This window comes from Dendrobates tinctorius, unplaced genomic scaffold (genome assembly GCF_039654945.1).
Source record: "Dendrobates tinctorius isolate UK_male_01 unplaced genomic scaffold, ASM3965494v1 ptg000045l, whole genome shotgun sequence".
NCBI classification, from domain to species: domain Eukaryota; kingdom Metazoa; phylum Chordata; class Amphibia; order Anura; family Dendrobatidae; genus Dendrobates; species Dendrobates tinctorius.
In genome coordinates, this window is record NW_027361713.1 from 24978409 (window position 1) to 25003177 (window position 24769).

Below are 24769 nucleotides of genomic sequence, written 5' to 3' on the forward strand. Positions count from 1 at the left end.
CAAAAGTAAAGTAGTTGCAAACTCATGCTTTTAGAGACTTGTTTGGGCTCATGAGAGGAGTAGAAAAACATCAAAAATTTCAGTCCTGCATGATTCTACCAAGAAATGTGTGTTCATTGAAACCGCTGGTTTTTGATAGTTTGGGCCCTATTGAATAATGAATGTTTTGAATTTTCTCCAAAAGTAAAGTAGTTGCAAACTCATCCTTTTAGAAACTTGTTTGGGCTGTTGAGAGGAGTAAAAAACCATCAAAAATTTCAATCCTGCATGATTTTACCAAGAAATGTGATTCTTCATTCAAAACCTGATTTTTGCTATTGGGCTCTATTGAATAATGAATGTTTTGAATTTTCTCCAAAAGTAAAGTAGTTGCAAACTCATGCTTTTAGAGACTTGTTTGGGCTCATGAGAGGAGTAGAAAAACATCAAAAATTTCAGTCCTGCATGATTCTACCAAGAAATGTGTGTTCATTGAAACCGCTGGTTTTTGATAGTTTGGGCCCTATTGAATAATGAATGTTTTGAATTTTCTCCAAAAGTAAAGTAGTTGCAAACTCATCCTTTTAGAAACTTGTTTGGGCTGTTGAGAGGAGTAAAAAACCATCAAAAATTTCAATCCTGCATGATTCTACCAAGAAATGTGATTCTTCATTCAAAACCTGATTTTTGCTATTGGGCTCTATTGAATAATGAATGTTTTGAATTTTCTCCAAAAGTAAAGTAGTTGCAAACTCATGCTTTTAGATACTTGTTTAGGCTCATGAGAGAAGTAGAAAAACATCAAAAATTTCAGTCCTGCATGATTCTACCAAGAAATGTGTGTTCATTCAAACCGCTGGTTTTTGATAGTTTGGGCCCTATTGAATAATGAATGTTTTGAATTTTCTCCAAAAGTAAAGTAGTTGCAAACTCATCCTTTTAGAAACTTGTTTGGGCTGTTGAGAGGAGTAAAAAACCATCAAAAATTTCAATCCTGCATGATTCTACCAAGAAATGTGATTCTTCATTCAAAACCTGATTTTTGCTATTGGGCTCTATTGAATAATGAATGTTTTGAATTTTTTCCAAAAGTAAAGTAGTTGCAAACTCATGCTTTTAGAGACTTGTTTGGGCTCATGAGAGGAGTAGAAAACCATCAAAAATTTCAGTCCTGCATGATTCTACCAAGAAATGTGTGTTCATTGAAACCGATGGTTTTTGATAGTTTGGGCCCTTTTGAATAATGAATGTTTTGAATTTTCTCCAAAAGTAAAGTAGTTGCAAACTCATCCTTTTAGAAACTTGTTTGGGCTGTTGAGAGGAGTAAAAAACCATCAAAAATTTCAATCCTGCATGATTCTACCAAGAAATGTGATTCTTCATTCAAAACCTGATTTTTGCTATTGGGCTCTATTGAATAATGAATGTTTTGAATTTTCTCCAAAAGTAAAGTAGTTGCAAACTCATGCTTTTAGAGACTTGTTTGGGCTCATGAGAGGAGTAGAAAAACATCAAAAATTTCAGTCCTGCATGATTCTACCAAGAAATGTGTGTTCATTGAAACCGCTGGTTTTTGATAGTTTGGGCCCTATTGAATAATGAATGTTTTGAATTTTCTCCAAAAGTAAAGTAGTTGCAAACTCATCCTTTTAGAAACTTGTTTGGGCTGTTGAGAGGAGTAAAAAACCATCAAAAATTTCAATCCTGCATGATTTTACCAAGAAATGTGATTCTTCATTCAAAACCTGATTTTTGCTATTGGGCTCTATTGAATAATGAATGTTTTGAATTTTCTCCAAAAGTAAAGTAGTTGCAAACTCATGCTTTTAGAGACTTGTTTGGGCTCATGAGAGGAGTAGAAAAACATCAAAAATTTCAGTCCTGCATGATTCTACCAAGAAATGTGTGTTCATTGAAACCGCTGGTTTTTGATAGTTTGGGCCCTATTGAATAATGAATGTTTTGAATTTTCTCCAAAAGTAAAGTAGTTGCAAACTCATCCTTTTAGAAACTTGTTTGGGCTGTTGAGAGGAGTAAAAAACCATCAAAAATTTCAATCCTGCATGATTCTACCAAGAAATGTGATTCTTCATTCAAAACCTGATTTTTGCTATTGGGCTCTATTGAATAATGAATGTTTTGAATTTTCTCCAAAAGTAAAGTAGTTGCAAACTCATGCTTTTAGATACTTGTTTAGGCTCATGAGAGAAGTAGAAAAACATCAAAAATTTCAGTCCTGCATGATTCTACCAAGAAATGTGTGTTCATTCAAACCGCTGGTTTTTGATAGTTTGGGCCCTATTGAATAATGAATGTTTTGAATTTTCTCCAAAAGTAAAGTAGTTGCAACTCATCCTTTTAGAAACTTGTTTGGGCTGTTGAGAGGAGTAAAAAACCATCAAAAATTTCAATCCTGCATGATTTTACTAAGAAATGTGATTCTTCATTCAAAACCTGATTTTTGCTATTGGGCTCTATTGAATAGTGAATGTTTTGAATTTTCTCCAAAAGTAAAGTAGTTGCAAACTCATGCTTTTAGATACTTGTTTGGGCTCATGAGAGGAGTAGAAAAACATCAAAAATTTCAGTCCTGCATGATTCTACCAAGAAATGTGTGTTCATTGAAACCGCTGGTTTTTGATAGTTTGGGCCCTATTGAATAATGAATGTTTTGAATTTTCTCCAAAAGTAAAGTAGTTGCAAACTCATCCTTTTAGAAACTTGTTTGGGCTGTTGAGAGGAGTAAAAAACCATCAAAAATTTCAATCCTGCATGATTTTACCAAGAAATGTGATTCTTCATTCAAAACCTGATTTTTGCTATTGGGCTCTATTGAATAATGAATGTTTTGAATTTTCTCCAAAAGTAAAGTAGTTGCAAACTCATGCTTTTAGAGACTTGTTTGGGCTCATGAGAGGAGTAGAAAAACATCAAAAATTTCAGTCCTGCATGATTCTACCAAGAAATGTGTGTTCATTGAAACCGATGGTTTTTGATAGTTTGGGCCCTTTTGAATAATGAATGTTTTGAATTTTCTCCAAAAGTAAAGTAGTTGCAAACTCATCCTTTTAGAAACTTGTTTGGGCTGTTGAGAGGAGTAAAAAACCATCAAAAATTTCAATCCTGCATGATTCTACCAAGAAATGTGATTCTTCATTCAAAACCTGATTTTTGCTATTGGGCTCTATTGAATAATGAATGTTTTGAATTTTCTCCAAAAGTAAAGTAGTTGCAAACTCATGCTTTTAGAGACTTGTTTGGGCTCATGAGAGGAGTAGAAAAACATCAAAAATTTCAGTCCTGCATGATTCTACCAAGAAATGTGTGTTCATTGAAACCGCTGGTTTTTGATAGTTTGGGCCCTATTGAATAAGGAATGTTTTGAATTTTCTCCAAAAGTAAAGTAGTTGCAAACTCATCCTTTTAGAAACTTGTTTGGGCTGTTGAGAGGAGTAAAAAACTATCAAAAATTTCAATCCTGCATGATTCTACCAAGAAATGTGATTCTTCATTCAAAACCTGATTTTTGCTATTGGGCTCTATTGAATAATGAATGTTTTGAATTTTCTCCAAAAGTAAAGTAGTTGCAAACTCATGCTTTTAGAGACTTGTTTGGGCTCATGAGAGGAGTAGAAAAACATCAAAAATTTCAGTCCTGCATGATTCTACCAAGAAATGTGTGTTCATTGAAACCGCTGGTTTTTGATAGTTTGGGCCCTATTGAATAATGAATGTTTTGAATTTTCTCCAAAAGTAAAGTAGTTGCAAACTCATCCTTTTAGAAACTTGTTTGGGCTGTTGAGAGGAGTAAAAAACCATCAAAAATTTCAATCCTGCATGATTTTACCAAGAAATGTGATTCTTCATTCAAAACCTGATTTTTGCTATTGGGCTCTATTGAATAGTGAATGTTTTGAATTTTCTCCAAAAGTAAAGTAGTTGCAAACTCATGCTTTTAGAGACTTGTTTCGGCTCATGAGAGGAGTAGAAAAACATCAAAAATTTCAGTCCTGCATGATTCTACCAAGAAATGTGTGTTCATTGAAACCGCTGGTTTTTGATAGTTTGGGCCCTATTGAACAATGAATGTTTTGAATTTTCTCCAAAAGTAAAGTAGTTGCAAACTCATCCTTTTAGAAACTTGTTTGGGCTGTTGAGAGGAGTAAAAAACCATCAAAAATTTCAATCCTGCATGATTTTACCAAGAAATGTGATTCTTCATTCAAAACCTGATTTTTGCTATTGGGCTCTATTGAATAATGAATGTTTTGAATTTTCTCCAAAAGTAAAGTAGTTGCAAACTCATGCTTTTAGAGACTTGTTTGGGCTCATGAGAGGAGTAGAAAAACATCAAAAATTTCAGTCCTGCATGATTCTACCAAGAAATGTGTGTTCATTGAAACCGCTGGTTTTTGATAGTTTGGGCCCTATTGAATAATGAATGTTTTGAATTTTCTCCAAAACTAAAGTAGTTGCAAACTCATCCTTTTAGAAACTTGTTTGGGCTGTTGAGAGGAGTAAAAAACCATCAAAAATTTCAATCCTGCATGATTCTACCAAGAAATGTGATTCTTCATTCAAAACCTGATTTTTGCTATTGGGCTCTATTGAATAATGAATGTTTTGAATTTTCTCCAAAAGTAAAGTAGTTGCAAACTCATGCTTTTAGAGACTTGTTTGGGCTCATGAGAGGAGTAGAAAAACATCAAAAATTTCAGTCCTGCATGATTCTACCAAGAAATGTGTGTTCATTGAAACCGCTGGTTTTTGATAGTTTGGGCCCTATTGAATAAGGAATGTTTTGAATTTTCTCCAAAAGTAAAGTAGTTGCAAACTCATCCTTTTAGAAACTTGTTTGGGCTGTTGAGAGGAGTAAAAAACTATCAAAAATTTCAATCCTGCATGATTCTACCAAGAAATGTGATTCTTCATTCAAAACCTGATTTTTGCTATTGGGCTCTATTGAATAATGAATGTTTTGAATTTTCTCCAAAAGTAAAGTAGTTGCAAACTCATGCTTTTAGAGACTTGTTTGGGCTCATGAGAGGAGTAGAAAAACATCAAAAATTTCAGTCCTGCATGATTCTACCAAGAAATGTGTGTTCATTGAAACCGCTGGTTTTTGATAGTTTGGGCCCTATTGAATAATGAATGTTTTGAATTTTCTCCAAAAGTAAAGTAGTTGCAAACTCATCCTTTTAGAAACTTGTTTGGGCTGTTGAGAGGAGTAAAAAACCATCAAAAATTTCAATCCTGCATGATTTTACCAAGAAATGTGATTCTTCATTCAAAACCTGATTTTTGCTATTGGGCTCTATTGAATAGTGAATGTTTTGAATTTTCTCCAAAAGTAAAGTAGTTGCAAACTCATGCTTTTAGAGACTTGTTTCGGCTCATGAGAGGAGTAGAAAAACATCAAAAATTTCAGTCCTGCATGATTCTACCAAGAAATGTGTGTTCATTGAAACCGCTGGTTTTTGATAGTTTGGGCCCTATTGAACAATGAATGTTTTGAATTTTCTCCAAAAGTAAAGTAGTTGCAAACTCATCCTTTTAGAAACTTGTTTGGGCTGTTGAGAGGAGTAAAAAACCATCAAAAATTTCAATCCTGCATGATTTTACCAAGAAATGTGATTCTTCATTCAAAACCTGATTTTTGCTATTGGGCTCTATTGAATAATGAATGTTTTGAATTTTCTCCAAAAGTAAAGTAGTTGCAAACTCATGCTTTTAGAGACTTGTTTGGGCTCATGAGAGGAGTAGAAAAACATCAAAAATTTCAGTCCTGCATGATTCTACCAAGAAATGTGTGTTCATTGAAACCGCTGGTTTTTGATAGTTTGGGCCCTATTGAATAATGAATGTTTTGAATTTTCTCCAAAACTAAAGTAGTTGCAAACTCATCCTTTTAGAAACTTGTTTGGGCTGTTGAGAGGAGTAAAAAACCATCAAAAATTTCAATCCTGCATGATTCTACCAAGAAATGTGATTCTTCATTCAAAACCTGATTTTTGCTATTGGGCTCTATTGAATAATGAATGTTTTGAATTTTCTCCAAAAGTAAAGTAGTTGCAAACTCATGCTTTTAGAGACTTGTTTGGGCTCATGAGAGGAGTAGAAAAACATCAAAAATTTCAGTCCTGCATGATTCTACCAAGAAATGTGTGTTCATTGAAACCGCTGGTTTTTGATAGTTTGGGCCCTATTGAATAATGAATGTTTTGAATTTTCTCCAAAAGTAAAGTAGTTGCAAACTCATCCTTTTAGAAACTTGTTTGGGCTGTTGAGAGGAGTAAAAAACCATCAAATATTTCAATCCTGCATGATTCTACCAAGAAATGTGATTCTTCATTCAAAACCTGATTTTTGCTATTGGGCTCTATTGAATAATGAATGTTTTGAATTTTCTCCAAAAGTAAAGTAGTTGCAAACTCATGCTTTTAGAGACTTGTTTGGGCTCATGAGAGGAGTAGAAAAACATCAAAAATTTCAGTCCTGCATGATTCTACCAAGAAATGTGTGTTCATTGAAACCGCTGGTTTTTGATAGTTTGGGCCCTATTGAATAATGAATGTTTTGAATTTTCTCCAAAAGTAAAGTAGTTGCAAACTCATCCTTTTAGAAACTTGTTTGGGCTGTTGAGAGGAGTAAAAAACCATCAAAAATTTCAATCCTGCATGATTTTACTAAGAAATGTGATTCTTCATTCAAAACCTGATTTTTGCTATTGGGCTCCATTGAATAATGAATGTTTTGAATTTTCTCCAAAAGTAAAGTAGTTGCAAACTCATGCTTTTAGAGACTTGTTTGGGCTCATGAGAGGAGTAGAAAAACATCAAAAATTTCAGTCCTGCATGATTCTACCAAGAAATGTGTGTTCATTCAAACCGCTGGTTTTTGATAGTTTGGGCCCTATTGAATAATGAATGTTTTGAATTTTCTCCAAAAGTAAAGTAGTTGCAAACTCATCCTTTTAGAAACTTGTTTGGGCTCTTGAGAGGAGTAAAAAACCATCAAAAATTTCAATCCTGCATGATTTTACTAAGAAATGTGATTCTTCATTCAAAACCTGATTTTTGCTATTGGGCTCTATTGAATAGTGAATGTTTTGAATTTTCTCCAAAAGTAAAGTAGTTGCAAACTCATGCTTTTAGATACTTGTTTGGGCTCATGAGAGGAGTAGAAAAACATCAAAAATTTCAGTCCTGCATGATTCTACCAAGAAATGTGTGTTCATTGAAACCGCTGGTTTTTGATAGTTTGGGCCCTATTGAATAATGAATGTTTTGAATTTTCTCCAAAAGTAAAGTAGTTGCAAACTCATCCTTTTAGAAACTTGTTTGGGCTGTTGAGAGGAGTAAAAAACCATCAAAAATTTCAATCCTGCATGATTTTACCAAGAAATGTGATTCTTCATTCAAAACCTGATTTTTGCTATTGGGCTCTATTGAATAATGAATGTTTTGAATTTTCTCCAAAAGTAAAGTAGTTGCAAACTCATGCTTTTAGAGACTTGTTTGGGCTCATGAGAGGAGTAGAAAAACATCAAAAATTTCAGTCCTGCATGATTCTACCAAGAAATGTGTGTTCATTGAAACCGATGGTTTTTGATAGTTTGGGCCCTTTTGAATAATGAATGTTTTGAATTTTCTCCAAAAGTAAAGTAGTTGCAAACTCATCCTTTTAGAAACTTGTTTGGGCTGTTGAGAGGAGTAAAAAACCATCAAAAATTTCAATCCTGCATGATTCTACCAAGAAATGTGATTCTTCATTCAAAACCTGATTTTTGCTATTGGGCTCTATTGAATAATGAATGTTTTGAATTTTCTCCAAAAGTAAAGTAGTTGCAAACTCATGCTTTTAGAGACTTGTTTGGGCTCATGAGAGGAGTAGAAAAACATCAAAAATTTCAGTCCTGCATGATTCTACCAAGAAATGTGTGTTCATTGAAACCGCTGGTTTTTGATAGTTTGGGCCCTATTGAACAATGAATGTTTTGAATTTTCTCCAAAAGTAAAGTAGTTGCAAACTCATCCTTTTAGAAACTTGTTTGGGCTGTTGAGAGGAGTAAAAAACCATCAAAAATTTCAATCCTGCATGATTCTACCAAGAAATGTGATTCTTCATTCAAAACCTGATTTTTGCTATTGGGCTCTATTGAATAATGAATGTTTTGAATTTTCTCCAAAAGTAAAGTAGTTGCAAACTCATGCTTTTAGATACTTGTTTGGGCTCATGAGAGGAGTAGAAAAACATCAAAAATTTCAGTCCTGCATGATTCTACCAAGAAATGTGTGTTCATTGAAACCACTGGTTTTTGATAGTTTGGGCCCTATTGAATAATGAATGTTTTGAATTTTCTCCAAAAGTAAAGTAGTTGCAAACTCATCCTTTTAGAAACTTGTTTGGGCTGTTGAGAGGAGTAAAAAACCATCAAAAATTTCAATCCTGCATGATTTTACCAAGAAATGTGATTCTTCATTCAAAACCTGATTTTTGCTATTGGGCTCTATTGAATAATGAATGTTTTGAATTTTCTCCAAAAGTAAAGTAGTTGCAAACTCATGCTTTTAGAGACTTGTTTGGGCTCATGAGAGGAGTAGAAAAACATCAAAAATTTCAGTCCTGCATGATTCTACCAAGAAATGTGTGTTCATTGAAACCGATGGTTTTTGATAGTTTGGGCCCTTTTGAATAATGAATGTTTTGAATTTTCTCCAAAAGTAAAGTAGTTGCAAACTCATCCTTTTAGAAACTTGTTTGGGCTGTTGAGAGGAGTAAAAAACCATCAAAAATTTCAGTCCTGCATGATTCTACAAAGAAATGTGTGTTCATTGAAACCGCTGGTTTTTGATAGTTTGGGCCCTATTGAATAATGAATGTTTTGAATTTTCTCCAAAAGTAAAGTAGTTGCAAACTCATCCTTTTAGAAACTTGTTTGGGCTGTTGAGAGGAGTAAAAAACCATCAAATATTTCAATCCTGCATGATTCTACCAAGAAATGTGATTCTTCATTCAAAACCTGATTTTTGCTATTGGGCTCTATTGAATAATGAATGTTTTGAATTTTCTCCAAAAGTAAAGTAGTTGCAAACTCATGCTTTTAGAGACTTGTTTGGGCTCATGAGAGGAGTAGAAAAACATCAAAAATTTCAGTCCTGCATGATTCTACCAAGAAATGTGTGTTCATTGAAACCGCTGGTTTTTGATAGTTTGGGCCCTATTGAATAATGAATGTTTTGAATTTTCTCCAAAAGTAAAGTAGTTGCAAACTCATCCTTTTAGAAACTTGTTTGGGCTGTTGAGAGGAGTAAAAAACCATCAAAAATTTCAATCCTGCATGATTTTACTAAGAAATGTGATTCTTCATTCAAAACCTGATTTTTGCTATTGGGCTCTATTGAATAATGAATGTTTTGAATTTTCTCCAAAAGTAAAGTAGTTGCAAACTCATGCTTTTAGAGACTTGTTTGGGCTCATGAGAGGAGTAGAAAAACATCAAAAATTTCAGTCCTGCATGATTCTACCAAGAAATGTGTGTTCATTCAAACCGCTGGTTTTTGATAGTTTGGGCCCTATTGAATAATGAATGTTTTGAATTTTCTCCAAAAGTAAAGTAGTTGCAAACTCATCCTTTTAGAAACTTGTTTGGGCTCTTGAGAGGAGTAAAAAACCATCAAAAATTTCAATCCTGCATGATTTTACTAAGAAATGTGATTCTTCATTCAAAACCTGATTTTTGCTATTGGGCTCTATTGAATAGTGAATGTTTTGAATTTTCTCCAAAAGTAAAGTAGTTGCAAACTCATGCTTTTAGATACTTGTTTGGGCTCATGAAAGGAGTAGAAAAACATCAAAAATTTCAGTCCTGCATGATTCTACCAAGAAATGTGTGTTCATTGAAACCGCTGGTTTTTGATAGTTTGGGCCCTATTGAATAATGAATGTTTTGAATTTTCTCCAAAAGTAAAGTAGTTGCAAACTCATCCTTTTAGAAACTTGTTTGGGCTGTTGAGAGGAGTAAAAAACCATCAAAAATTTCAATCCTGCATGATTTTACCAAGAAATGTGATTCTTCATTCAAAACCTGATTTTTGCTATTGGGCTCTATTGAATAATGAATGTTTTGAATTTTCTCCAAAAGTAAAGTAGTTGCAAACTCATGCTTTTAGAGACTTGTTTGGGCTCATGAGAGGAGTAGAAAAACATCAAAAATTTCAGTCCTGCATGATTCTACCAAGAAATGTGTGTTCATTGAAACCGATGGTTTTTGATAGTTTGGGCCCTTTTGAATAATGAATGTTTTGAATTTTCTCCAAAAGTAAAGTAGTTGCAAACTCATCCTTTTAGAAACTTGTTTGGGCTGTTGAGAGGAGTAAAAAACCATCAAAAATTTCAATCCTGCATGATTCTACCAAGAAATGTGATTCTTCATTCAAAACCTGATTTTTGCTATTGGGCTCTATTGAATAATGAATGTTTTGAATTTTCTCCAAAAGTAAAGTAGTTGCAAACTCATGCTTTTAGAGACTTGTTTGGGCTCATGAGAGGAGTAGAAAAACATCAAAAATTTCAGTCCTGCATGATTCTACCAAGAAATGTGTGTTCATTGAAACCGCTGGTTTTTGATAGTTTGGGCCCTATTGAATAATGAATGTTTTGAATTTTCTCCAAAAGTAAAGTAGTTGCAAACTCATCCTTTTAGAAACTTGTTTGGGCTGTTGAGAGGAGTAAAAAACCATCAAAAATTTCAATCCTGCATGATTTTACCAAGAAATGTGATTCTTCATTCAAAACCTGATTTTTGCTATTGGGCTCTATTGAATAATGAATGTTTTGAATTTTCTCCAAAAGTAAAGTAGTTGCAAACTCATGCTTTTATTTTCCAATAATTTTTATTAGAATTTTCCAAGATTTAAACAAACATAAAAAGGGGAGGAAAATAGGTAGGGGGAACAAAGGAAAGGAAGGGAAAGGAAATACAATAGAAACTCAATGAGAGTACCTTGTTTATGCAAAAACATAAGAAATATCAATACATTAGACAATGACACAAACTGTATGATCATTATCAAGACTTAAGCTAATTTCTGATTTAAAGCTATATCTAAGAACTGAACGTCAGACTTAAAATATAGAATATGAAATATAGTCTCACCTGGATTCGTCAAACCGTAGCATAATTTTCTAGAAGTACCGTTAAGTAATAAAAAGCTTGTTCCAAGCATCCCATTTCTTATTATATTTGTCCAAGTAATTGTTTTGGAAAGCAAAGCGCCTTTCCAATGCACTATGAATCACAAGGTTATGAAATATATCATCAAACCTTGGAGAATCAATTTTCTTCCAATGAGCTGCTATGGAGTTTTTCACTACCAGTAAAATATGTGCTATCATAAGGATTGATGAAAAGTCTAAATGTTCCAGGTCCAGGAGCAAGAGAGCCATACTAGGAGAGATAACTAACCTCCTACCTAAGAATGTATCTATATGAACCGAAACCTCTCTCCATAAGCTCCTAACTTTTGGGCATCCCCAAAATATGTGGAATAAATTCCCTACTGATCCACACTCCCTCCAGCATAAGTTGGAGGTGCCATGATTTATAAAAAACAACCTCGATGGAGTATAATACCATCTTGCAACTAATTTATAGTAGGATTCGCGTAACGACATCGAGATTGTTGAGGTAAAAGAAAGTTTGAGGGCATCTTGCCATTGTTCTAGTGAGGGAGATATATTTAAATCAGTCTCCCAACGTTTCATATATGCCGTTTTTAATATAACTGTATCTCTATTAAAAATTTTGTATATATTTTTTAAGTTCCAGACGCTTCTCTTTTCTAAGTTTCCCATGAATAAGGCCAATATGTCCAAATTTAGAGGTTTGAGGTTAATAAATTTTTTTATATGATCTTTAAGAACAGTGAAGAAAAGGAATTCTGAAGAGGGGAGATTAAAGTTTAATTTAATTTCGCTGAAGGAGAAGAAAGACCCATTATACAAATCTCCTATTTTTTTTATGTTGCATGTAGACCAAATATCTGGAATTGAAAGCCTATAAATAACTGATAACAATGATAATGGTACATTATTTAGTTGTCTTGTTTTATTCCAATTCCTTCCTGGCCGAATAAAACCTTTCCAGGCCAAAAGTATAGCTTGAAATATAGGGTGTGAAGGTAGCTTTTGTCTAGAATCAAGGATATTGTTATAAAAAGTATTATTAAGTAAATTATTGCTACTCTGACTCTCTTCCAAAACCACCCATGCCGGAGGCTTGGTTTGTTTAAACCAAAGAAGGCTGGCCTTAATCAACAAGGCTTGGTAGTATGCCGTAATATTCGGTAATCCCAGGCCTCCATTTTCTTTGTTTTTATAGAGAATGTTTGAGGCAATTCTGGGTTTTTTATCATCCCAAATAAAAGAGTTGATCAAAGCCTGGATTTTAGACAGATAGACTGATGGAATATTGATAGGAAGGGTTCTGAATAAATATAATATCTTAGGTAGAATGAAAGACTTTACGGCCAGAATCCTTCCAAATAAGGATAGGGTGATGCGCTTAAAATTTGTAAGATCTGTAGTTATAGTTTTGATTAAACTGTTAATATTAATTGGGATAATTAACTGAAATTTATTTGTCAGTATTGTCCCTAAGTATCTTACTTCTTCCTCTTTTCCTGAAAAATTTGAGAGACTTTCCAACCGCTCCTTTTCCTGATAATTTAAATTAAAAGATAGGATCTTTGACTTTAAATGATTGATTTTAAAGTATGATATATTTGAGAATGCCTTTAAATCCATCATCAGTGCCGCAATAGAAATTTCTGGATTTAGAAGAGTCAATACTATATCATCTGCGAACAAACCAATTTTAAAAGAACGTTGTAGAGTTTCTAGGCCATGAATATTAGAGTTAAATCTAATTTTTTCTGCTAAGGGTTCTATTGCTAAAACAAATAAAAGTGGGGAAAGGGGGCATCCCTGTCTAGTTCCATTTGAAATAGAGAATAGCTTTGATAGATGGTTATTAGTGTAGACTTTTGCACATGGTTCTGCGTATAAGGCCATAATTGAGGATATAAATACATCATTAAATCCAAACTTCAAAAGTACCCCTCTAAGATAAGTCCAATTCAGTCTATCAAAAGCTTTCTCGGCATCTAACGTGACCAGAACTGAAGGAGCAGTAGAAAATTTTGTATTATTCAATATATTCAGAATCCTTCTGGTCCCATCAGACGCCTGACGACCCTCCACAAATCCAATCTGGTCATCTTTTACCAAAGAGGGAAGAATCTTCTTTAGTCTCTCGGCCCATATTTTTGAGTATAACTTGACATCTCCATTGATAAGTGAGATTGGCCTGTAACTCTGAACCCTCTCAGGATCCCCCCCTTCCTTAGGTATCATAACTATAGTCGCTTCCAACATTTCCTTTGGGAAGGAACCCTGAGAGGAAGCCAAATTAAATATATTTACCAAATGGGGAGTCAAAAGTTGTTGAAAGGTCTTATAGTACTCATTAATGAATCCATCTGGCCCTGGTGACTTCTGAGCCTTAAGTTTATTGATTGCATCAGAAATTTCGTTTATTGAGATAGGCCTATTTATATGATCCAGTTCCAAAGAATCAATCTGGGGGAGATTTAAGTTATCTAAAAATGTACCTATTGATGAAATATCAGGTTGCGGTGTATCAGAGTCTAAAGATAAATTGTACAAACCCTGGAAAAACTCTGCGAAAGCGTTCGCTATGTCTGAAGGATGGGTTTTAATATCCCCATTCTTGGATTTAATTCTAATTATTCTCTTACTAATCCTATCTTGTTTAAGTCTTCTCATCATGTAGGCAGTTGGTTTGTTAATAGATGAATAAAGTTTGAATTTCGAGTTTCTAATAACCGCGTCATATTCAGTCATAATTAAAATTTTCAATTCTTGTCTTAATTTCAAGATTTCTAAATGGACCTCCGAAGATGGAACCAATAAATTATTTTGGAAATCCTCTTTTGATTTTATTTGAGATTGGAGGTTAGTAATTTTCTGTCTCCTAATTTTCTTTAATTTGGATGAAAGTTGGATTAGTTGACCCCTCAACACTGCCTTATGTGTATTCCAGAGAATAAACGGGTTTACATCATCAATATCATTTTCTTTAAAAAAATTGGAGATTGTCTCTGAGATAATTATTCTATGCTCCGGGTTTTTAAACAAGGAGGAATTGGCCTTCCAGAGGAATGTATTCTTTGAGTATGCTCCTATTTCAAATTCCGCTATGATGGGGACATGATCCGATATAGATTTCCCCAAAATATTGATAGTTTTAAAATTGGAAATGGCAAAGACGTCTGTTAGTATTAGATCTATTCTAGATGATGTATTGTGCGTATCTGAGTAGTGGGTATATTCGCGTGAGGAGGTATTCAAGCAGCGAAATATGTCAAAAAACTCATGTGAGATTAACCAATTGTTAAGGGAAGGTGCTTTATATCGGACCAGAGAAGAGGAATCCATTTTGCTATCTGGGACTATATTAAAATCTCCCGCAAATATAATCATCCCTTTCCTGACTTTTTCAATCTTACCCATTAACCTGTTCAGATATGATATAGTTTTTTTATTTGGGGCGTATATATTGACTATTGTGCATAGAGTGTGGTTTAAATGGCAGACAAGAATATGGTACCTCCCTTGTGGATCTATAGTTTCTTCTATTAACTCAAACGGGATATTGTTTTTTATTAGCGTAATAACCCCCGCTTTCTTTTTCCCTTTAAGAGATTGGAACATGTATGGGAATTTCTTGTCTTGGAAATATGGTCGATTTCCCCTAGCAAACTTAACTTCCTGTAGACATACAATGTCTGCTTTGTTATATTCAATTTCCTTCCATAATGCATGTCTCTTATAAGGGATATTTAAACCCCTAACATTGAAGGACAAGATTTTAAGCTTCATGTTGCTCCTATTTTAATACAAAAGAGAAGGTAAACCGAATCCAAGTGAGACCCTCAACAAAGTACAAGTAACAAATATAGAAGTGTAACTACTAAACGTATAGGAACACCAAAAAAAAATAAAAATAAAATTCAAGTAAAAAAGCAAAATTAAACTCAAGTGAGTTTCCTTGGAGGAATCCAATCTAGAAGGATTCTCACCTAATTTGGGGATTAAAAAAAAGTGGTTAAACTCCTACCATAACCCCATATTTACTAATCCTTCTTTATTAAAATTCAAAATACAAACAATACTGTTTATAAATAAATTCAACCGATACCATCTTGAAACGATTGGACAAAGAGCATAGCTTCCTCTGGCGTAAAGAAAGGAATGGTCCTTCCCCTATACCAGACCAGAAGCTTAGCAGGAAAGCCCCATCTGTATGAGATTCCAAGATCTTTGATTTTTGCGTTGACTTCCCTAAAGGTCTTCCTGAATTCCATTGTTGCTTTGGAAAAGTCTCCAAAGACCTTTATATTAGCATAGGGGTCTGGGAAGGAACCCCTATCTCTAATATAAAATAGTATTTTTTCTTTTGTTTCATAAAAATGCATGCGGAGGATAGTGTCTCGTGGCTTGTCGTCCGACAGGCCCCTTGGACGAGGGATGCGGTGTATTCTATCAATTCTAAATTCAGAATTTTGGAGATCTGGTAACGCTTTTTTAAATATACCTTTTGTATAGTTTGAGAGTTCATCTTGAACAATATTTTCTGGGATACCTCTTATTTTGAGATTACACCTCCTGCTCCTATCCTCTAGATCCATCAGTTTAATTTTAAGTGATTGCACCTCTGTTTTTAGTTCTGAGTTCTGTTTAAGTAAAGTATCTGTCTTATTTTCTACAACCAGGATTCTATTCTCACTTTTTTCTATTCTCTGATTAAAATTTTTAGTTATATCATTCAATGTCTTATTTTGCTTCTCAAACCCTAATGCAATAGATTCATTAAACATTTTACAGAATCTGGCCATGAAGCCCTCTGTTACCCCTTTCTCAGAGGACAGGAGCTCATCTGGGTCAATAGGGGCAAATCCTTGACTGGAAATCCGTGGGGACACAGATCTCTCTTTTTTTGGTCGCTGTCTATTAGGACTACTATCAGGTGAAGAATAGTCCGATAAATCTTCAGAATCCGCAGTAATTGATCTTTTTTCATCATCCCTCGAATTCGGGCCCTTCCTTTTTGCGGACTTAGAGGTGTCCATTGCATTAGGATTAGTCTCTGTTACTATGGGATTCTGTGTAAGGGGATTACTGGGAACAGTAGCTGAATCTTTACCCTCTATTCCTTTTTGAGAAGGTTTAAGTGAAGACATCACAGGCCGTTGACCTATTTGTGTATCTCTTTTTAGTGGAGACCTTGATTTAATTGGGCTTATCAAGTTAGGGGAGTCCTCAGAGGGCTTAATATATTGCTTATGTGGAAGATAGTTTCCCTTTAAATTTTTATTTGAGGAGGGTTCATTGGTCTTAAAAGCTGGCCTGGATTTAGTTCCTCCTCCCTCCATCTTGTCAGTTAAATCAACTCAAAATATAAATTATACCACCTATAATAGATGAAAAGTTGTCCCAGTCACGCCTCAACAATCGCTTACTCCGTATGATAAAAAATTATCGTTGTAAAAGTATGAGCAATATACACCTAATAATCTTCCTGTGAGGAAGCAGTTCAGGATAAATACAAGTCAGATTCAAGTATACATACCCACCCCTTCAGATAATATATGAAAGTTTACTATCCCCCAAGCTTCCTCCTTATTATCAAAATATATCAAAATCAAGATTCCCACAAATCGTGATATATGTCACGATTACTTAAAAGCTACAGTGTATCTATGTTCCCTATATCAACTTTTAATCAAATTCCCGCTCCCCTGCACACAATATTTACGTCAGGTGAAGTCCCGCTTCTTATCCAATAGAATATTCTTCCTTATCGAATCCCGATGAATCCGGTCTCCAACTCTTCTGAAGAATCTTCCTGATCCCAGGGAGCTAACCTGCTTCAGATCCGGCTATGTAAAGGCGCTTGGTAATTAAGAAAAACCGGGCGGATGAAAAGCCAGCAGCCGCTGTCAATCACTCTCCTGCACCTTTAATCTTCAGCCTCCGAAATCCCCACACATCCAGCCACTTGTTATGTGAAATTATGTTGTGTATATATCCAAATCTGGCAGCCCCGCTGCTTCCAGTATCGCCGATAGTCCCAGCCGGATTCCTCACCAAAACCACTTAGAAAGTGCTCCAAATCTTGTCAGATAAGCTCCTACAAATCGGATCCACAAGTGGTCTCAGCACCGCAGTAGAAGCACAGCACCGCAAAATCGCGGTAAATACAAGAATTACACAAGTCCTGCCCTATATCCTAATCTTCTCCCCACAGATCCATACAAGAATAGTCCTGAAGAACCAGATCAGCAGAAATATGTAACAGTCCAAAAACCGCAGTGAGTCTGTGAGCCAGCCGCGGCTGTCACTCACCCAGCCTCTCCTGCTTCTTCAGCCCCCGCCAAGGATTTTAAGTAATATCTCCTCCAATATTCCACCGATCTTCACGTGCCAGGTCTTGATCTTCTCAGGACGAGCCCCCGGATCTTACCAAACAGGCTCCCCCGGGATCAGAACCACAAGCAGGTCGCAGTGCCCCGAAAACCACGGTGAGTCTGGGAGCCGGTCGCAGCTGTCACTCACCCAGCCTCTCCTGCTTCTTCAGCCCCCGCCAAGGATTTTAAGTGATATCTCCTCCAATATTCCACCGATCTTCACGTGCCAGGTCTTGATCTTCTCAGGACGAGCCCCCGGATCTTACCAAACAGGCTCCCCCAGGATCAGAACCACAAGTGGGGCGCAGTACCCTGAAAAGCTCGGCAAGTCCAGTATTACCACAGGCGCTGCAGACACACTCTGAATTCTGCACTTCTCCTTTCCCGGTTTTCACTCTGCACCGCAGAATATGAAAGCAAAGCCAAGTACCAATGGTATTCACCTGATTAGCTGTATGCTTCTTTTCCTGAAGCTCTTCTTCGTCTCTTACATGCAAGGAGCAGCTTATAGCATGCAGCGAAAATCCCAACAGGAACAACTGTCCAGCACCGGTCCTCCAGCCTCTGCAAATAGCATCCAGATCTCCTCCACAGATCCTGGTAGCCAGCAATCCAAGATAACTTCACTGGATAAGGAAAATTCCTCCTCCGCTGCTCTTCTACTACGGGAGACAGCTGCAAGCCTCTCTCCTCTGCTCAGCACGGGAAAAACAGCACTGCTCCCTCTCACCAGCTAAATCTCTGTTATTTTTAGTCGAATATTAACAATCTTGGTATTAAAATCTTCCAGATGGCTTGTAGATTCTTATTATGGGCATAGATTCTTGATTGAAGAATTTCTGTCGCTTCAAAGTAGCTTCATAAAGGTATATGAGCAGGAGCCCTGAGCAAACACGTCCTCACACCCTCATAGCTCAGGCCACGCCCCCAAACTCATGCTTTTAGAGACTTGTTTGGGCTCATGAGAGGAGTAGAAAAACATCAAAAATTTCAGTCCTGCATGATTCTACCAAGAAATGTGTGTTCATTGAAACCGATGGTTTTTGATAGTTTGGGCCCTTTTGAATAATGAATGTTTTGAATTTTCTCCAAAAGTAAAGTAGTTGCAAACTCATCCTTTTAGAAACTTGTTTGGGCTGTTGAGAGGAGTAAAAAACCATCAAAAATTTCAATCCTGCAGGATTCTACCAAGAAATGTGATTCTTCATTCAAAACCTGATTTTTGCTATTGGGCTCTATTGAATAATGAATGTTTTGAATTTTCTCCAAAAGTAAAGTAGTTGCAAACTCATGCTTTTAGAGACTTGTTTGGGCTCATGAGAGGAGTAGAAAAACATCAAAAATTTCAGTCCTGCATGATTCTACCAAGAAATGTGTGTTCATTGAAACCGCTGGTTTTTGATAGTTTGGGCCCTATTGAATAATGAATGTTTTGAATTTTCTCCAAAAGTAAAGTAGTTGCAAACTCATCCTTTTAGAAACTTGTTTGGGCTGTTGAGAGGAGTAAAAAACCATCAAAAATTTCAATCCTGCATGATTCTACCAAGAAATGTGATTCTTCATTCAAAACCTGATTTTTGCTATTGGGCTCTATTGAATAATGAATGTTTTGAATTTTCTCCAAAAGTAAAGTAGTTGCAAACTCATGCTTTTAGAGACTTGTTTGGGCTCATGAGAGGAGTAGAAAAACATCAAAAATTTCAGTCCTGCATGATTCTACCAAGAAATGTGTGTTCATTGAAACCGCTGGTTTTTGATAGTTTGGGCCCTATTGAACAATGAATGTTTTGAATTTTCTCCAAAAGTAAAGTAGTTGCAAACTCATCCTTTTAGAAACTTGTTTGGGCTGTTGAGAGGAGTAAAAAACCATCAAAAATTTCAATCCTGCATGATTCTACCAAGAAATGTGATTCTTCATTCAAAACCTGATTTTTGCTATTGGGCTCTATTGAATAATGAATGTTTTGAATTTTCTCCAAAAGTAAAGTAGTTGCAAACTCATGCTTTTAGATACTTGTTTGGGCTCATGAGAGGAGTAGAAAAACATCAAAAATTTCAGTCCTGCATGATTCTACCAAGAAATGTGTGTTCATTGAAACCACTGGTTTTTGATAGTTTGGGCCCTATTGAATAATGAATGTTTTGAATTTTCTCCAAAAGTAAAGTAGTTGCAAACTCATCCTTTTAGAAACTTGTTTGGGCTGTTGAGAGGAATAAAAAACCATCAAAAATTTCAATCCTGCATGATTTTACCAAGAAATGTGATTCTTCATTCAAAACCTGATTTTTGCTATTGGGCTCTATTGAATAATGAATGTTTTGAATTTTCTCCAAAAGTAAAGTAGTTGCAAACTCATGCTTTTAGAGACTTGTTTGGGCTCATGAGAGGAGTAGAAAAACATCAAAAATTTCAGTCCTGCATGATTCTACCAAGAAATGTGTGTTCATTGAAACCGATGGTTTTTGATAGTTTGGGCCCTTTTGAATAATGAATGTTTTGAATTTTCTCCAAAAGTAAAGTAGTTGCAAACTCATCCTTTTAGAAACTTGTTTGGGCTGTTGAGAGGAGTAAAAAACCATCAAAAATTTCAATCCTGCATGATTCTACCAAGAAATGTGATTCTTCATTCAAAACCTGATTTTTGCTATTGGGCTCTATTGAATAATGAATGTTTTGAATTTTCTCCAAAAGTAAAGTAGTTGCAAACTCATGCTTTTAGAGACTTGTTTGGGCTCATGAGAGGAGTAGAAAAACATCAAAAATTTCAGTCCTGCATGATTCTACCAAGAAATGTGTGTTCATTGAAACCGCTGGTTTTTGATAGTTTGGGCCCTATTGAATAATGAATGTTTTGAATTTTCTCCAAAAGTAAAGTAGTTGCAAACTCATCCTTTTAGAAACTTGTTTGGGCTGTTGAGAGGAGTAAAAAACCATCAAAAATTTCAATCCTGCATGATTCTACCAAGAAATGTGATTCTTCATTCAAAACCTGATTTTTGCTATTGGGCTCTATTGAATAATGAATGTTTTGAATTTTCTCCAAAAGTAAAGTAGTTGCAAACTCATGCTTTTAGAGACTTGTTTGGGCTCATGAGAGGAGTAGAAAAACATCAAAAATTTCAGTCCTGCATGATTCTACCAAGAAATGTGTGTTCATTGAAACCGCTGGTTTTTGATAGTTTGGGCCCTATTGAATAATGAATGTTTTGAATTTTCTCCAAAAGTAAAGTAGTTGCAAACTCATCCTTTTAGAAACTTGTTTGGGCTGTTGAGAGGAGTAAAAAACCATCAAAAATTTCAATCCTGCATGATTTTACCAAGAAATGTGATTCTTCATTCAAAACCTGATTTTTGCTATTGGGCTCTATTGAATAGTGAATGTTTTGAATTTTCTCCAAAAGTAAAGTAGTTGCAAACTCATGCTTTTAGAGACTTGTTTGGGCTCATGAGAGGAGTAGAAAAACATCAAAAATTTCAGTCCTGCATGATTCTACCAAGAAATGTGTGTTCATTGAAACCGATGGTTTTTGATAGTTTGGGCCCTATTGAATAATGAATGTTTTGAATTTTCTCCAAAAGTAAAGTAGTTGCAAACTCATCCTTTTAGAAACTTGTTTGGGCTGTTGAGAGGAGTAAAAAACCATCAAAAATTTCAATCCTGCATGATTCTACCAAGAAATGTGATTCTTCATTCAAAACCTGATTTTTGCTATTGGGCTCTATTGAATAATGAATGTTTTGAATTTTCTCCAAAAGTAAAGTAGTTGCAAACTCATGCTTTTAGAGACTTGTTTGGGCTCATGAGAGGAGTAGAAAAACATCAAAAATTTCAGTCCTGCATGATTCTACCAAGAAATGTGTGTTCATTGAAACCGCTGGTTTTTGATAGTTTGGGCCCTATTGAATAATGAATGTTTTGAATTTTCTCCAAAAGTAAAGTAGTTGCAAACTCATCCTTTTAGAAACTTGTTTGGGCTGTTGAGAGGAGTAAAAAACCATCAAAAATTTCAATCCTGCATGATTCTACCAAGAAATGTGATTCTTCATTCAAAACCTGATTTTTGCTATTGGGCTCTATTGAATAATGAATATTTTGAATTTTCTCCAAAAGTAAAGTAGTTGCAAACTCATGCTTTTAGAGACTTGTTTGGGCTCATGAGAGGAGTAGAAAAACATCAAAAATTTCAGTCCTGCATGATTCTACCAAGAAATGTGTGTTCATTGAAACCGCTGGTTTTTGATAGTTTGGGCCCTATTGAATAATGAATGTTTTGAATTTTCTCCAAAAGTAAAGTAGTTGCAAACTCATCCTTTTAGAAACTTGTTTGGGCTGTTGAGAGGAGTAAAAAACCATCAAAAATTTCAATCCTGCATGATTCTACCAAGAAATGTGATTCTTCATTCAAAACCTGATTTTTGCTATTGGGCTCTATTGAATAATGAATGTTTTGAATTTTCTCCAAAAGTAAAGTAGTTGCAAACTCATGCTTTTAGAGACTTGTTTGGGCTCATGAGAGGAGTAGAAAAACATCAAAAATTTCAGTCCTGCATGATTCTACCAAGAAATGTGTGTTCATTCAAACCGCTGGTTTTTGATAGTTTGGGCCCTATTGAATAATGAATGTTTTGAATTTTCTCCAAAAGTAAAGTAGTTGCAAACTCATCCTTTTAGAAACTTGTTTGGGCTCTTGAGAGGAGTAAAAAACCATCAAAAATTTCAATCCTGCATGATTTTACTAAGAAATGTGATTCTTCATTCAAAACCTGATTTTTGCTATTGGGCTCTATTGAATAGTGAATGTTTTGAATTTTCTCCAAAAGTAAAGTAGTTGCAAACTCATGCTTTTAGATACTTGTTTGGGCTCATGAGAGGAGTAGAAAAACATCAAAAATTTCAGTCCTGCATGATTCTACCAAGAAATGTGTGTTCATTGAAACCGCTGGTTTTTGATAGTTTGGGCCCTATTGAATAATGAATGTTTTGAATTTTCTCCAAAAGTAAAGTAGTTGCAAACTCATCCTTTTAGAAACTTGTTTGGGCTGTTGAGACGAGTAAAAACCATCAAAAATTTCAATCCTGCATGATTTTACCAAGAAATGTGATTTTTCATTCAAAACCTGATTTTTGCTATTGGGCTCTATTGAATAATGAATGTTTTGAATTTTCTCCAAAAGTAAAGTAGTTGCAAACTCATGCTTTTAGAGACTTGTTTGGGCTCATGAGAGGAGTAGAAAAACATCAAAAATTTCAGTCCTGCATGATTCTACCAAGAAATGTGTGTTCATTGAAACCGATGGTTTTTGATAGTTTGGGCCCTATTGAATAATGAATGTTTTGAATTTTCTCCAAAAGTAAAGTAGTTGCAAACTCATCCTTTTAGAAACTTGTTTGGGCTGTTGAGAGGAGTAAAAACCATCAAAAATTTCAATCCTGCATGATTTTACTAAGAAATGTGATTCTTCATTCAAAACCTGATTTTTGCTATTGGGCTCTATTGAATAGTGAATGTTTTGAATTTTCTCCAAAAGTAAAGTAGTTGCAAACTCATGCTTTTAGATACTTGTTTGGGCTCATGAGAGGAGTAGAAAAACATCAAAAATTTCAGTCCTGCATGATTCTACCAAGAAATGTGTGTTCATTGAAACCGCTGGTTTTTGATAGTTTGGGCCCTATTGAATAATGAATGTTTTGAATTTTCTCCAAAAGTAAAGTAGTTGCAAACTCATCCTTTTAGAAACTTGTTTGGGCTGTTGAGAGGAGTAAAAACCATCAAAAATTTCAATCCTGCATGATTTTACCAAGAAATGTGATTCTTCATTCAAAACCTGATTTTTGCTATTGGGCTCTATTGAATAATGAATGTTTTGAATTTTCTCCAAAAGTAAAGTAGTTGCAAACTCATGCTTTTAGAGACTTGTTTGGGCTCATGAGAGGAGTAGAAAAACATCAAAAATTTCAGTCCTGCATGATTCTACCAAGAAATGTGTGTTCATTGAAACCGATGGTTTTTGATAGTTTGGGCCCTTTTGAATAATGAATGTTTTGAATTTTCTCCAAAAGTAAAGTAGTTGCAAACTCATCCTTTTAGAAACTTGTTTGGGCTGTTGAGAGGAGTAAAAAACCATCAAAAATTTCAATCCTGCATGATTCTACCAAGAAATGTGATTCTTCATTCAAAACCTGATTTTTGCTATTGGGCTCTATTGAATAATGAATGTTTTGAATTTTCTCCAAAAGTAAAGTAGTTGCAAACTCATGCTTTTAGAGACTTGTTTGGGCTCATGAGAGGAGTAGAAAAACATCAAAAATTTCAGTCCTGCATGATTCTACCAAGAAATGTGTGTTCATTGAAACCGCTGGTTTTTGATAGTTTGGGCCCTATTGAATAATGAATGTTTTGAATTTTCTCCAAAAGTAAAGTAGTTGCAAACTCATCCTTTTAGAAACTTGTTTGGGCTGTTGAGAGGAGCAAAAAACCATCAAAAATTTCAATCCTGCATGATTCTACCAAGAAATGTGATTCTTCATTCAAAACCTGATTTTTGCTATTGGGCTCTATTGAATAATGAATGTTTTGAATTTTCTCCAAAAGTAAAGTAGTTGCAAACTCATGCTTTTAGAGACTTGTTTGGGCTCATGAGAGGAGTAGAAAAACATCAAAAATTTCAGTCCTGCATGATTCTACCAAGAAATGTGTGTTCATTGAAACCGATGGTTTTTGATAGTTTGGGCCCTATTGAATAATGAATGTTTTGAATTTTCTCCAAAAGTAAAGTAGTTGCAAACTCATCCTTTTAGAAACTTGTTTGGGCTGTTGAGAGGAGTAAAAAACCATCAAAAATTTCAATCCTGCATGATTCTACCAAGAAATGTGATTCTTCATTCAAAACCTGATTTTTGCTATTGGGCTCTATTGAATAATGAATGTTTTGAATTTTCTCCAATAGTAAAGTAGTTGCAAACTCATGCTTTTAGAGACTTGTTTGGGCTCATGAGAGGAGTAGAAAAACATCAAAAATTTCAGTCCTGCATGATTCTACCAAGAAATGTGTGTTCATTGAAACCGCTGGTTTTTGATAGTTTGGGCCCTATTGAATAATGAATGTTTTGAATTTTCTCCAAAAGTAAAGTAGTTGCAAACTCATCCTTTTAGAAACTTGTTTGGGCTGTTGAGAGGAGTAAAAAACCATCAAAAATTTCAATCCTGCATGATTCTACCAAGAAATGTGATTCTTC